We start from the raw sequence: 16866 nt of genomic DNA, 5'->3' as shown, positions 1-16866 counted from the left end.
AATTTAAATAACTTATAGTAAACTTTCTTGCAGTCTCTTGGTCTTACTGAATTCCAGGACTAGAATTCATCTAGTCTGCTGGAGTATCCATCTTCATGCTGTTTGTTAAGGTAACATAATTGGAGAAGGTGAACGATTCCTCTTGAAAGCCAGTGTAGGTTAACCACATTGAGATCTTATTTGTGCCACAAATACGAAATGTGAATTTGAATATTTAGTCAGGGTTTACTTTAGGGAAAAGTATCCTCATGCAAACAAACCCGTGTACGGAAAGACCTTAGACATTGAAGGGTAGGAATTGAAGTTCTCTATTTACCTTATTTATTTTACTTCAGTTAGTTTTAAGAGATCAAGGGAGCTAACTCCTGGAGCTAACAGTTAATTTCATTATGATTTAAATTTATATCGGAGAGCTTTCTTAAGAATAGATGCTGTTTCCTTTATAGCTGCTATCTGTATTTCATTACAGCTTGGTTTTCCAGGGATTACTTCCAAGTATTTCTGAAGATTCTTTTATTAGGCCTATGCTCCTATCAAAGCCGGTATAATGCGTATTTTTTTAGATCACTTTTAAGTCTGATATTTTGTTATCTTTTCATGTTCAGGTCTATTAAGGCAAAAGTCATTTGAGAGTGTGACAGTAATAACAAGTGCAGTTCTTTCAGGCTTTTTCCATATTACTATATCTGGCTTGATGGCCTTGTCTTTTATGTATCTGCCTGCCTGTATGTCTTGTCATAGAACAGTGTCACTTTTCTGTTTGATGTTACCGGTGGTGGTTCATATGCCCAGATGTTTGGCGATCTGTCAACTTGCATTGTTTTCACAGGTGAACATTAAAACCTTATAATAAAAAATATCTACATATAAATATGTCGTAAAAACACACCATATAAAAATGACAAAAGATACTCGATGGAAGTATACATTAGACTTTCTTGTTATATCCAGAATATCTTGTGCCTGGTTGCCAGTGTTTATGTGGTCGATTTTCATAAGTTGATTAGGAAGTAAAGCAGTGATTAATAATTTTTTTCTTCCTAACTAGCATTTCAGCCTGGCGTTGCTCGGGTGTTTGGAGGTGTATGCTGAGCAAAAAAAAAAAAAGCAGTCAACTTTTTTTTTAACTTTGACCCCTATTATGAACACTTAAAATTTATTGTTTCGGGCTCAAATCAAGTTATTAAGTTAGATCCATGTCCAAGGAACTTACATCTAAAATTTCAAGTGTTTACACCCAAAATTGGCGGAGGAGTTTGGTAGAGTTCTCAAAGGTCAAATCGTTGAACTTTGACCCCTTAACAGCCAAATTTCTGTCCGAAAACGGATTACAAAGATTTTCCCAAATGTCAGTACCCTTTATATCAAATTTTGAGTCTGTAGACTTAAAATTGACAGAGGTATTCGCTAGGGAAATGTACAACACACACACATACACGTTCACTTTTATAGATATATAGATTGAATATTTACTTGTTATAGTTTCTTTTTCTGGTGATCTTTCTCTGTTTCCTATAAGCAGAATTGGAATGGTACTGTGAAGTGTCTCGTTTAATAGTACACATTGTGATGGCATAACTCGGGAAGTATGGTCTTGTAGACAGGCTAATGTTTGGTATCTGGTTTCCTGTGCTTTGATTGCATATGCTAACCAACAAACTTCACAAGAAAAAAGTTTCTCTCTTGTGTGTATTCTTGTATGTTAGGTTACCACTGTCTGGTTGCATGTGGTTTGATTGTATAGATTTGCAAATTGCAAAACATTATATATCCCCAAATAAAGATGGGATATATATTAGTATTATTGTTCTTAGTATTGATCCTAGTTTACATTTGTGCCCTTTCATCTCCAGTATGTTTTTGTAATACTTCATCAGGATTTACTACTAAGCAAAAATATCCACACGCCAAGGTGTCCTAACATACCTGGTATTAAGTAACTAAATATACTCGAGGATAGTGTCTCGTAGTCATTCATTTTATTTAGATTTGCAAGATATTATTAAAATATACAGATATGTGTAAGTATTAATGTTCCTATTTCTCAAACTAAAGTGCTGATGAATAATATTTTCTTTCTAGTTCAGCAGTTAACTGTTATAGGTTTGTGATCACATCATTTAGAGTAAAACTTTAAATCTCATGTAGAAGATACCATATTTTAGTGTCAAATAATATATTAATATTATTGAATTTACTTTTAAGCAAAATATCCACACGTCAAGGTGTTATAACAAACCCTGTATACAATGACCAAAATAAAAGCCATATTAAACAGACATTATGTAGGTCTCAAACACTATACATTTTTGTTTCTGTATTTACAACTTATTATAAGAAATGAAAATGGCGTCCAAAATTTAACACATTGTAAAAATCTACAGCAGAAAGTTTATAAAAAAACAATTACCAGCTTTTATATGTATTTTCGTGTCATACGATTTATTTTATAAGTGTAAGTATTAATGTTCCTAGTGATCATGTTTATATTTATATATTTTTTATCCTCTCCATCATGTTTTTATCCAGTATTCAGATTTTCTTTGGATATCCATGGATAAGTTTCTGGTGTCTGGTTGCCTGTACCTTGGTTGCATATGCTGAGTGACAAACTTCACAAGAAAAAGGTTTCTCTCCAGTGTGGGTTCTCATGTGTATACGTACTTTGGCTCTTTCACAAAAGGCTGCGCCACACACTTCACAGGAATAAGGTTTCTCTCCAGTGTGTTTTCGCCTGTGAACATTCAAACCTGATGACGTATGAAATGCTGCACCACACACTTTGCAAGCGTATGGTCTCTCCCCAGTGTGAGATCGCATGTGTATTTTTAAGTAGTATTTATCAGCAAATGATGAACCACACACATCACAAGAATAACACATGTTTGCGTCGTGCTTTGGAATGTGTCGTTTTAAATCGTTTCTTCTTAAAAAAGAACAGCCACATATGTCACAAGAAAAGGGTTTTTCTCCAGTGTGTGTTCTCATGTGTGTTTTTAGTTCAGTCCTCACTGTAAATGATGAACCACACACTTCACAAGAATATGGTTTCTCTCCAGTGTGTCGACGAGTGTGTAACTTTAATGCATATGATGTTGAAAATGCTGAGGTGCATAATTTGCAGGGAAAAGGTCTTTCACCAGTGTGACTTCGCATATGGACTTTAAGATCAGATTTTGATAAGAACGAAGATCCACATATATCACAAGAATGAGGTTTATCTCCAGTGTGTATACGCATGTGCTGGTTTAAAACTGACCTACCTGTAACAGCATGGCCACACACTTCACAAGAAAAACGTTTCTCTCCAGTATGAGTATACATATGAGCCCGTAACCCACTTTGTGACGCATATGACAAGCCGCAGACTTCACAAGAAAAAGGTTTCTCTCCTGTGTGTTTCCTAAAGTGACTTTTCAAGCTGTATGACGTCGAAAATGATAAATTGCAGACCTCACAAGAAAAAAGCTTTTCTCCTGTATGCGTCAGCTTGTGTAGCTTCACGTTTACTTTACTCGAATATGCTTTGCCACATACTTCACAAGAATGAGGTTTCTCTCCAGTGTGTGTTCGCATGTGTGTATTTAAATTACTTTTGCTTGTAAACGTATTACCACAAACTTGACAAGAAAAAGGTTTCTCCCCTGTGTGTAATCTCCTATGTATTTGTAGGTTTCCATTGGTTACAAAAGTTTTCCTACACACTTCACAAGAATATGGTTTTTCTCCAGTGTGTAACCTCATATGTAGTCTTAGTGTGGCTGCTGTTACAAAGGTTGAATCACACTCTTTGCAAGAATGACGTTTTGCGCTAGCCTGTTTTCCCATTTGTATAATTAAAATATTTTCAAACTTAGTGAATATCTTTCACTTTAAGCCTTGTTATGAATGTTAGTGTATATTTGTAATAATTGCGAAAATTATGGAGCATACGTTCATAGAAAATAAGTGTTGTTGACAGTGTCTATTTGAATCAGAATTTAAATATGTTACTTTTTATATTCTTCACATATATATTTTTTATTCAGCATATGTTGAAAAATGACGGTTTGTTCCATTGACCCTGTGAGTACAAAAAAGATTTAAGTTAATAAAGTATACAATAATCACTAAAAATAGATGTGCACATACATATTTATAGTTTTTAAATAAAAATCATGCCACACAAAAATGTAAAAAATTACCAGAAATGATAATTTCCTATGTGTAAAATTCAAATGATCTACAAAGTGAATTCCACACAATTTACAAAGAAATATATATAAGATATTCAAATATTCCATTTTTATTACTTTCACAGATTTCAGTAGATAACATTTTGTATTCCACATATGTTGAAAAAATAATAATTTGTAATTTTAACAATTATGAAATTTCTGAGGCTTCATACAAAATAAGCGTGCCTATTTGAATTTTGATTTAAATATTAGAAGTGATTTTATATATTCTTCAAATAGACAATATTTTTTAATTCTGCATATGTTAAAAAAATAATGATTTGTTTATATACTCTGTGAATAGAAAGATATAATAAGCCATACAATAATGACTAAAAAATAGATGTGCACATATTTACAGTTTTTAAATATAAAAAATTTAAAACAGCATCAAAAGAAATCATGGCAGACACTTTACAAAAATGTCATCAATTTAACTTATTGGCATACACTTGATATAAAATAAGTCATATTTAGTTTCATATTTAGTTTCATATTTACAAATGTGGATGCCTTGGCAAAGGCAAAGGCTAAGGGAGTGAACCTCAACAAAAAATCCAGTCTGGAGTTCTGATAGGCGGATGGTGAAGCTCTGCAACATCTTTCCAGCAGCTCCTGAAGTCGCAAAACAGAAGAGAGTTCCACAGGTTTGCAGTTCTAAGAAAAAGGCTTTGTTCATGGAATCTATGTTTAGGTTTAGGCACGGATAAAGAGTGGGGAAAATTATTGATAGTGGTTTCATTGATATTTCTGTATCCATTGTAACTTACTATTTCAAATGTTTTTGTTACAACAACAAAAACAATAACAACAACAACAGTGACTGTAGGTACAATAAAAACAACAACAAAAACAACAAAAAACAGTGACTGTAGGTACAATAAAAACAAAACAAAGTTTGACGTTTCTGAATTTTTGAGATGAGGATTGGTTATTTGTATTATTATTCATCGGACTACTGCTCTCATCTTGAGTGTGATTTTCACAATGTTTTGGTCGATGCAACCTCCGACCTTCTTCAGGTGTACCTTGTCGAACTCGGGAATGTTTCTGTCAAACTCGGGAATTTGGACGAAACAAGAGCATGTTACCCCCATGAAATAAATAAATAAAGTTTTCCGCTCGAAATTCCGTCCAAATTCCCGAGTTTGACAGAAACATTCCCGAGTTTGACAAGATACACCTGAAGAAGGTCAGAGGTTATATCGACCGAAACGTTGTGAAAATCACACTCAAGATGAGAACAGTAGTCTGATGAATAATAATACAAAACAAAGTTTGTTTTTATCTTGGTTGTTTCGTTATTGGATTCTTAACTTTGCAGATCATCAGTTGGAAATCCTAAGCGTCACTAATTTTTAAAAAATACAACAACAGTGACTGTAGGAAAAAAACAAAACAAAGTTTGTTTTTATTTTGGTCATTTCGTTATTTGTTGCGTACCATGAAGAATTCCCCAGCTATGCCTTGTGGATGCATTGGCATAGGCTAAGGGAATAAACCCTGAAAAAAGTCCGGTCTGGAGTTCCGATAAGCGGATGGTGAAGCTCTGCAATATCTTTCTAGCTGCTTCTGCAGCCACACTGGCACCAACTGTATTGGCTTGCCTTCCGTTGAAGTCTGCCTACAACGCCAAGAGGGGGACTTTGATAAATGGGCAAACTAAGGTTCTCTTATTACCTGCCCAGACCTGCACCTGGTTATCCACAGCAGACACTGTAGTAAACCAAACTAGATGCAGAATGCCATTGTTTCAAGAGAAGGTTGCCATTTCATTTGTCATTTTTATTTATCTTGCAAATATTATCATGCATACATTTACAAAATAATAGTTTATTCAATTGACTGTATCAAGAAAACGAGACATTTTCATTAATAATAAGTTATTTTACAATAAAATATATTTAATCCCACTATTACCAGAAATAATATTTTCTCACCACTTTGTTTTTGCTGGGAATGGGGCATTCTACCAGATGCCAAACATTCTCCCATTAGTTTAGTTACTCTGACCGAGAGACCTTTTTTAAGATTCTATCCCTTTAAGTGCTATTCTTTGTATTTCTCTTGCACTTGGTTCACCAGGTATATTCGCCAGATAGTTTTTGAAATTATTTTCATTAGCCCTGTTGACTGGTATGATTGATACCTTCTTAAGATTCCAGTTTCTTTTCATGCCATACATGAGTTGTTGGTATTTTGTTATTTTCTCTTTCTTTGCTCTGTTAAATATATTAAACCCCAGTATTACCTGAAATAAGATTTTCTCGAGCTTGTTTTCCTATGTGTACAATTAACTCTAAATTCTTGAAATATTTAATATTTTTAATTCCGCATCTGTTAAAAAATAATGGTTTGTTCATTGACACTGAATAAAATGAGATTAAAGTTAATAAACCATAGAATAACAAAATAAATTAGGTCTGCACAAAACTACTTTTAGTTATTGCATTTGAAAACTCATCACTATTACAAGAAAGTTTACGGTATTTTATGAGAAATGGAAAACTCCACAATACATTGCAGTCTGCATTGCACTGTAGATAATCTACTGTTGGCTTCATAAGATTATTTTTGTCTTGAATTAATGTTTAAACTGCAAAAGTTAAGTATCACGATTCAATTGTGCTTTCAACAGAAACATTCATTTCAAATGCTTCTCTGTCTTATCAAAGAAACTACTGTTGATATTATATGCCAGCCCCTTCTGTTTGCACAGTGATCAAACTCCTCAAATTCACTTTTGATGTTAGTATAATTGTGTTAACTTTCAATTTTAGTTTTCGATACTTATTGCACGTATTCAGATACAAAACCTTTCCAAGAACACTGCTAGACAAATAAAGGACATTTGTGTGAAATTTAAAAAATCAACCCAGACATTTTGAAGTCTATAGGGAACGAACTCACATGCACACAGCTACCCACACATACAAGGTGCATTTTATATATTACATGATTTTGAAATGAGGAAATGCACTTATTTTTAGGATTTTTTAATAAAATATGAGATTTTTTATTTATTTTTTATTTTAAATTAAACCCGTGATGCCAATTTCCTCTTAGGAATCTGTTGTAAAATATTGACTGTATCTATTTCATTGTCCTATGAAAATACAAGGAGCATCACAAAAGTAATGCTTATTTTTTTCGACCCAAATAGATCAGAGATAATTGCAAATTGCATTGTTATGATAACTGAACTCATGTATTTCATTTCTCAGTTGCAGATATTGATGGTGTGAGACTCTAAGAAAGCAACCCCTGTCATGGATGTGTGTCAGAAGTAGAAATGATGGTGACTATGTAGAAAAAACAAGTGAAGCATGCATGGTTCCCCCATGAATGCACAGTGAATTAGGCATAAAAATGACTATGTTCAGCATTGCCCCCTATTTAGCCCCAAAAGTGCCCAGAGGACATCAAGTCCTTGTAAAAATGAACAAACGGTGCAGTTTTAGGCCTTAACATATGTAAATTTGAGTTCTGCACCATGCAAAAAAAGAAATGACTAAGCCCATCATTTGCACCCCCCTACCTCTTACCCCCAAAAGTCTCCAAGACCTTAACATATTTAAATTTTAGTTCAGCACCATGCAAAACTGCTAAATAGACATACACAGAAAATTTTGGATAAATATGGTAAAATAATCCCAAAAAATGGAGTGTTTTATTAGCCCTAAAAGAGACCCTGGGGCACACCAAATAGTTATTGCAAAGCATAGACAAACAAAATTATATAGAAATCAGTTAGTTATAACTTTTCAGAAACTGTTATAAAAATCCAAGGCATCAATTTTTTTTAATAAGCACAAAAGTGTCAATTTTACCCATTTTAACCCGAAATGCACCCCAAGTGGGGGGGAAACAACCGGAGGTTTCCCAGAAAATCTGTTCTGTTACTTTTTTTACTCATATCATGCTTAATGTTTGTGCAAAATTTCAAAAAAATCCCAAGGCATAGTTATTGAGAAAAGTACGGGCAGGCAAACAGAGGGGTGAATTTACAGGTCAACCCTCCTTTTGTCGGGGGACCAATAAATTCTGGAACACAAAAGGTCTATTTTATTTATGGTACTTTTCCTGCCTTTGTATATCTTCAACTTTTTAAGTTAATAAAAAACAGGAGGCTTTACTTTTGAAGTGATCCTTGTATGTGCGCAAACTAAATAGCAGATTGGGCTGGATGTTTCTTTTTAAACCGCACACCCCTATTTTCGTTCTAGTAAATGAGTGGTTGCAATATGGGGGATCGATTTACTAAAACATTGAAGTCGAACCTGAATACCCTCTACAAATCTTAACGTATGGATTCTTTTCCATTTTTGGTCGGGAGGGATAATCAGGTAGATAATAATCCACTGTCAAAATTGAAAAAAAGATGAAAAGAAAAAATATATAAAGGAGGGTGCATTGTACCAATTAAACAATAATTAGTTTACATTCGATTAAAAAAAACGGCAATGTTATAGCCAGCAAGAAAGACAAGCAGGAAAGAAACTCTGTCCATGGAACTTTCACATACTTCTAGGTGGACATAGGGAAAAGGGTAATTTTTTGACAGTAGTTGTAGCTAAAGAAGTTTTTTTAATTTTTTTTTTTACAGGGTGGGATCATGCAAAGGAGTTCAGTCGAGTATCTGGCATAACAGCAACAATGGCATAAATAAAGATCAGCAGAAGCCAACAAATGAAAATAGGGGGAAAAAAATCATTAAAATCACATGAAATAATTTTTGCAATTATATTACTTTTAGGTGAAAATATTAAAGGGACAATGCTTTATTATTTATTTATTTAATTAAATTTATTTATTTATTTAATTTATTTCTTTATTTAATTTAATTTATTTCTTTATTTAATTTTATTTATTTATTTAATTTATTTATTATTTATTTAATTTATAAATATATTTATTTAATTTAATTTTAATAATTTATTCATTTTAATAATTTTAATAATTTATTTTAATAATTTATTTATATATTTTAATTATTATTTATTTATTTTATTTAATTTATATATATATTTATTTGATTTATTTAATTTAATTTATTTATTTATTGAATTAAATTATGAAAATATTAAAGGGACAATGCTTAATTCAATTATAATATCATTGGTTCGAGAAATTATTTTTTCTTCAATTTATATTGATTTTAGGGGAGGTTTTTGTGATGTTCCTAAAATATTATTTTTATTGCATTTTCACCCCCAACCAAGGCACAGTGCCATTTTGATATAGGGGCTACTATCTGGGACATAATTTGTATGGGTACTATGTAGGGAGTTGAGCATCAAGATGTCTGTTTACATTAAACTTAAACTTTTGCATATCAATACAGTCAGGGAAGCAGGATCCTTGAAGGGAATTCCAAAGTCTAATGGTCCTAGGAAAGAAACTTTTAAAGTAGAAGGCTTTCTTACATCAAGGGATTTCTACGGTGTAGGGGTGGGATTTTGCTGATTGTTGGGTTTATCAGGTGTATTTCCATCAAGGGGACACAAGATTTTTATGTTCGTCAGAGTATTCACCATTAAAATACTGTAAAACAGGCAATGGGACAGCAGCTGAAGCCTAGTTGATAGTGCAGGACCTATTAGGTTGGCAACTATCTTTTAAACTATCTAAGAGGGAGAGGCTAGTAGCGGATGCACCAGCCCAAATGTGGCAACAACACTCCATACATGGGTAAATGGTGGCCTTATAGAGGTACAGAATAGTCTCAAACTTTCTAGCATGGTAGAGAGAGCCCACATTCTTTGCAGCATCCTTAGCAATGTCCTTAATGTATCTGTTCCAACTTATGTTCCTGTGAACACTACGCTAAGGGCTTTGGACGAAGTATTTTCATGTAATGTGTCATTAGCCATGACTATTAGCGGTTGAGCAGGTTTCTTGTAGTTATTAAAGGAAAGAAGCTTAATCATTGGCAGCATTGAATGTACCCATCCCTTTTTGTCCCCATTCCACTACAGAGTGGAGGTTTTCCTCTAGTGTTTCTGCCATTGCTTTGCATACATGTTCAGTTGCTTTCTTCTTATGTTGTGTGGTGTCATCTGCAAATATACCCATCTTAAAGACAATTTTATCAGGGACGTCATCTGTGAATATCAGGAATAATAAAGGTACACCCGCATTTATATATTGTTTTGACAAATGACAATCGAGGACAACCTGGATTCTCCTCTTATTTAAGAAAGTTCAAAAGAGAGTCGCAAATCTGATAGGCCCTAAACTGGCATCTAAGCTTCAGCCTCTGTCCCATCGTCGAAACGTTGCATCCCTCTGCCTGTTCTACAAGTATTTTAATGGTGAATGCTCTGATGAGCTGCAAGCACTTGTGCCCCCACGACGTGGGCACCCTCGACAGACCCGACAAGCTGCAAAATCCCACCCCCACACTGTAGAGATCCCTAGATGTAAAAGATCTTTCTACTCCAATTATTTCTTTCCCAAAACCGCTAGACTTTGGAATTCCATTCCAGGTCACTGCTTTCCCAACTGTACTGACATGCAAAAGTTCAAGTGCAACGTGAACCAACATCTTGCTGCCCAAATCCCTACATAGTACCCCAGTAGATGTTTCCCCTGATAGTAGCCCCCTACACCAAAGTGGCAATGTGCCTTGTTTGGGGTGAAAATGTAATAAAAAAAAAAAAAAGGATTTATGTTAAGTATTCATCCAGTAATACCATAGGACTTGATTTTCATGAGAAGACCATTGTGCTATACCCTGTCAAAGGCTTTAGATATATCTAGGGCTACTGTCTTAACCTCTTCTGCTTTATCCAGTGCATGGCATGTATAATCAAAGATTAAAGTTAGGATATCTGCAGTAGAATGGGCTCGCCTAAACCCATACTGTTGGTCCGACAAAAGTTTAACAGCTGTGAGGTAGTGGACTATTGCTTGATTAATTATGGACTCAAACATTTTGGCAAAAAGGGGGAGGGGGCGATAATTTAATGTGTCATCCTTTCACTAGAATTCTTAATGTAAATGTTCACATCTGCAATATTTTATTTTCATAAAAAAATCAAAAATGAATTAATTTAGTTTTTTATACTTCAAACCATAACTTTAGTAAAGGTGTTTTTTTTTTTTTATTATATATAATAATAATTAAGGAGAAGGATGAAACCGCTTTAATTCTAAGAACAGATACTACACTTTGATCTTAGCCAAAAGACCAATAACATGTCTCTTGTTTTCCTCAAATTTAATTATAAAACCTGAAAAAGATTTTTTCACTGAAAATATTTCTCTGAATCCGGCTCATTCCAAAAAAAAAACACAAAACTGGTGTGAAACTCAACTCAATCTCTATAAAAAAAAAAAAAAAAAAACTCACGACTTAATTTAGTGATTTTACACATTTTTTACTCTAGCAACTAGTTTTACCTGCATGAAAGAATAATCAAATTGTGGAAAGTTAAAAAAAAAAAAATACATTAACACAAATAAAATAAAATAAAATTAAAAAACAAAAAGTGGTTGATTGTACTCTACGCATGAATTTAGGAAAACTCGTCCCGGGAAAACTCGTCTTGGGAAAACTCGTCTCCGGAAAACTCGTCTCCGGAAAACTCGTCTCGGGAAAACTCGTCCCCTTTCGCTAGGTAGGAAAACTGGTCCCGTATTGAATAAATATCGATTGAAAACACATTTTATGATCGTTCTTGAAGGAGATATTGCTTTTTAAAATAGACTATAGCCCCCCCCCCATAATATTTTTAAAAAATATTTTTATTTGTTTAATGTTTTTTTTTTTTCTACCTAACTGGCTAAGTTCTTAGTGGTTTCACTTATTTTAAAGCGTTTATTATGTTCATACAAAGTTAATTAAAAAAATTTTTGGTTCTTATTTTAACGATGTTTTTTGGAGTCATAAAAACAATAATAAAAAAACAAAACAAAAAAATTAAAAATTGGGAGCGTTACTTTTTTGTTTTGGTTTTTTAATTATGATAGTTTTTTGTTGTTATATTTTCGTTTTCTCTCATACCAAATGCAATGCACTCATGCGTTATTTAAAATTATAATTCTATCAATTATCAACATTTATTGTCGTCCCGTCAAATTTTGCAAAAATTAACTAATAAATCAAAAGCGAAATATTTTTTTTGGCGCGAGAGATGCCATGTGCTAACAATCTCTCGTTAACTCATTTTTAATTTTTTAATTTTTACTTCAAAATTCTAAAATCAATCATTCAGAGAAAAAGTAATCACTAAATAAATTTATTAATCAATTTTATTGAAAACTCCGCTATCGTTTATCAAGAATCTTTTTAATTTCATTTTTTGTTGGTTGTTTTTCCGAGGGAGATATAACCCCCCCCCTCTCTAAATTATATTTCAAAAAATATTAAAATTTTGGTTTGTATTACTGTACACATAGATTCGAAAAATAATAAACGAGACAAAATACTGTTAGAAATTCGCTCAATATATATTACCGTGACATAGGTTGACATATATTCGGTGTTTTTTTAATAGTATTTTGTCTAGTTTATTATTTATAACACCTATTCCCGAACTTACTGTGTTTAAGAGAGAGTCGGCCGCTATTTTGAATTGTCCAATACATCGGTAAACACTGTATGTTTTTCGAGCTGAATAAACATGTTACATTGAATAAAAACACGAAAAATATATCCAGTTTGGTAGGAAAGTAACTTATCTTGCCTTTGAAAACATTTATTTGTTATATATTTGTTTTTTGACAATTTTTTCGAATCTATGTGTACAGTAATACAAACCGAAATCGATTTTACCCTTTTATAACAACAGTAAATAAGTAAATTCTTTTTATATTAATATAAAAAAATATGCGGTCTCGTTTATGAACATAATAAACGCTTTAAAATAAGTGAAACCACTAAGAACTTAGCCAGTTAGGTAGAAAACGGACACTTAGAAAATCGATTTTATTTAAAAAAAAAAAAAAAAAAAAAAACATCAAACAAGTAAAAAAAATTTTTTTTAATATTATGGGGGGGGGGCTATAGTCTATTTAAAAAAAACAATTTCTCCTTCAAGAACGATCATAAAATGTATCAATCGATATTTATTCAATAAGGGACCAGTTTTCCTACCTAGCGAAAGGGGACGAGTTTTCCCGAGACGAGTTTTCCGGAGACGAGTTTTCCCGAGACGAGTTTTCCCGAGACGAGTTTTCCCGGGACGAGTTTTCCGGGCACACCTCTACGCATAGATTCGAAAAAGTAGAGAAAAAACAAATATATAACAAATAAATGTTATCAAAGGTAAGATAAATTACTTTTCTACCTAACTGGAGAAGTTTTTAGTGTTTTCATTTAATGTAAAATGTTTATTCGATTTGAAAAACGAGTAGTGTTGAAGACTGCCGGCGAACAAGAAAAGATGGACACAATGTCTTTGATCGACTCTTCAAAGACATCGCGGCCATTTTTTCTTGTTCGCTGGCAGCCTTCAACATCACTCGTTTTTCGAACAGAATAAACATTTTACATCAAATAAAAACACTAAAAACTTTTGCAGATAGGTAGAAAAGTAACTTACCTTGCCTTTGATAACATTTATTTGTTATATATTTATTTTTTGACAACTTTTTCGAATCTATGTGTCTAGTAAAACAAACCCCAAACAATTTCAATAATAAAGTATACTTACTTTTATCCAATATTTTTTTGTGCAATTCGTTAAAAAAATATCACAGCTAAGCATTTGCGAATTTGAAGATTTGAAATTAAACGAGTCCGCAGTAAAAAAAAAAAAAAAAAAATCAAAATGGTGGCAACGAAAAGCAACTCCGCAGAAACTTAAAGCAATTAAAATAAAAAATGGTGTCGATCTCTTTGAGAATTAAAATGGCAAATTATTTTTAGTTTTTTCAAAATGTTACGGCAAACCATAAAAAATACCCGACTTAAAGTTTACAGTAAACGGTGACCGATCACATTCAGTTCCTGATATTAAATTTTATCCGTAATATGGAGATAAGAGATTCCAACAGTCGTACTTGAAAGGACGGTTAGAATCTTTAAAAAGATCTCTCGGTTGGAATATCTGAGTTAGTGAATGAATGTTTGACATCCTGTATGATGTCCTATCTTCAGCTTAAACGAACTGATAAGCAAATTAAAAGACAAAAATCCGACAAGAGTTTCAATTTTTACAAATTCATAAATTTACTAAATCGTTAGGTGAAAGTACAGAATAGTTAACAAAGCCTCAGCCCCACTCTCCAGGTTAGGAATGGTTTTCTAAATAAGAACGTTATTAATTCAGTACTGTCAGTAAAAAGAAAAAGATTATTTAGAAAGCTATTCTTAACATGGGTAGGTGGAGGTGAAGGCTGACTTTTTGTAAAATCATTCCGTACGCTCGTTCCGTTCACTTAACAATTTAATAAATAAATTAATAAATAAAAATTAGTAAAAAAAAAAAAAAAAAAAAACTATGCAGAGAGACTTTACAGTATATACAAGCAAACGAAAAATGGTATTTAAAAAAAAGCAAATATAGAAAATAAACGTTACCAAAGGCAAGATAAGTAACTGTTCTTTCCACCTTCATAGAAAAATTTTGAGTGGTTTAACATATTTTAAAGCGTCTATTTAATTTAAAACACAAATAGCCCTGACTTGATAAGTTAGAACAACGACAAGTTGACCAACATCAGACTTCACCTTTGAAGTCTCGATAATCGCTTCTTCAATCATGAAAATAAAGCAAAATACTGATAGAAATTCATCCAATGAATGACACTGTGGCAGTGTGGCACTTACTGGGCGTATTTCTGTCGGTATTTGACTTATTTTTCGAGTTTGGAGCCATAAACGACACTCCAAATATGACATGTCCTTGTCGGTGCCCGGAAAACTCGTTCCGGGAAAACTCGTCTCGGGAAAACTCGTCTCCGGAAAACTCGTCTCCGGAAAAGTGGTCCCCTTTCGCTAGGTAGGAAAACTGGTCCCTTATTGAATAAATATCGATTGAAAACACATTTTATGATCATTCTTGAAGGAGATATTATTTTTTAAAATAGACTATAGCCCCCCCCCCTAATATTAAAAAAAATACTTTTACTTGTTTAATGTTTTTTTTTTTTTTTTTTTAAATAAAATCGATTTTCTAAGTTTCCGTTTTCTACCTAACTAAGTTCTTAGTGGTTTCACTTATATTAAAGCGTTTATTATGTTCATACAAAGTTAATTAAAAAAATTTTTTTGTTATTTTAACGATGTTTTTTGGAGTCATAAAAACAATAATTAAAAACAAAACCAAAAAATTTAAAAATAGGCAGCGATTCGATTTTTCGTTGCTTTTTTTTTTTTTTTTTAATTATGATAGTTTTTTTGTTGTTATGTTTTTGTTTTCTCTCATACCAAATGCACTCATGCGTTATTTAAAATTATAATTTTATCAATTATCAACATTTATTGTCGTCCTGTCAAATTTTGCAAAAATTAACTAATAAATTAAAAACGAAATATTTTTTTGGCGCGAGGGATGCCATGTGCTAACAATCTCTCGTTAACTAATTTTTAATTTTTTAAAATTTTTACTTCAAAATTCTAAAATCAATCATTAAGAGAAAAAGTAATCACTAAATAAATTTATTAATCAATTTTCGGGTTTGTATTACTGTACACATAGATTCGAAAAAGTTGTCAAAAAATAAATATATAACAAATAAATGTTATCAAAGGCAAGATAAATTACTTTTCTACCAAACTGGATATATTTTTCGTGTTTTTATTCAATTTAACATGTTTATTCAGCTCGAAAAGCATACAGTGTTTACCGATGTATTGGAAAATTCAAAATGGCGGCCGACTCTCTCTTTAACACGGTAAGTTCGGAAAAAGATGTAATAAATAATAAACTAGACAAAATACTGTTAGAAATTTGCTCAATATATGTTACCGTGACATAACTTGACAAATATTCGGTGTTTTTTAAATGCCTCAGTCTAGAACTTCTCTTTCACTGACCAAATATAGAATAAATTAAGAACAGCATTAGACAAGACAGTGAACCAGTTTTGCATAGAATTTTAACGAAAATTGATCACCTACGTCCAAGCAATAAGGCAGTAATGACAACTCACTTTTGGACCAGATAATATTTTAAAGATTTATAACTGATAGATACCTGGGGGGGGGAGAATATAATCAGTATAAATTAATCAGATAAAATGACACACAGAATATGTTATAACAAATTTATTGTACAAAGGTATAGCGTAATAAATAAGAGATTGACAACCGAATGCATCTTGAATGCGGATTATCAAGATTAGCTTATTCTCTCCCATTGGTTACTGCTTGTTAACGTCTTTTATAGATTACGTAAATCCAATCTGGACGTGAGGACATTTTAGAAGAACAATATGCAATAAAATTCTGCTTTAAAGTTGGAAAAAATGCCACCGAAAAATATGGAATACTTCAGATTGCTTTTGGACCATCTTACATGAATTGAGCATCAGTTTTTGAGTAGCATAAGAGGTTCACAGAAGGCAGAGAATCTATGAAGTCTAATGAGAGGTGTGGGAGGAGTAAGGAAGTCAGAACACCAGAGTTGATTGGCCAAATAAAGAATTTCATGGACAAGATTCGCTGTGAGACAAAATGTGCACAATTTGATGTCAGTGT

The 16866-nt window shown here is 32.6% G+C and overlaps 1 long non-coding RNA gene across 1 annotated transcript; it reads right to left on the bottom strand.

The window, feature by feature from the left end:
* Nucleotides 1–2414: 2414 nt before the first annotated feature.
* LOC145269700 (uncharacterized) lies at nucleotides 2415–13969 on the bottom strand. The gene is made up of 2 exons (XR_013865176.1): nucleotides 13877–13969; nucleotides 2415–4063 (listed from the first exon to the last, which is right to left on the bottom strand). It is a non-coding gene; the product is annotated as an uncharacterized LOC145269700 (long non-coding RNA).
* Between the last annotated feature and the right edge of the window lie 2897 nt (nucleotides 13970–16866).

This window comes from Euprymna scolopes, chromosome 45, assembly GCF_053919585.1.
Source record: "Euprymna scolopes isolate OS-2025 chromosome 45, ASM5391958v1, whole genome shotgun sequence".
Taxonomy (NCBI): Eukaryota; Metazoa; Mollusca; class Cephalopoda; order Sepiida; family Sepiolidae; genus Euprymna; species Euprymna scolopes.
The sequence above is the reverse complement of the archived record's forward strand: the minus strand, read 5'-3'. Positions and strand labels throughout refer to the sequence as shown.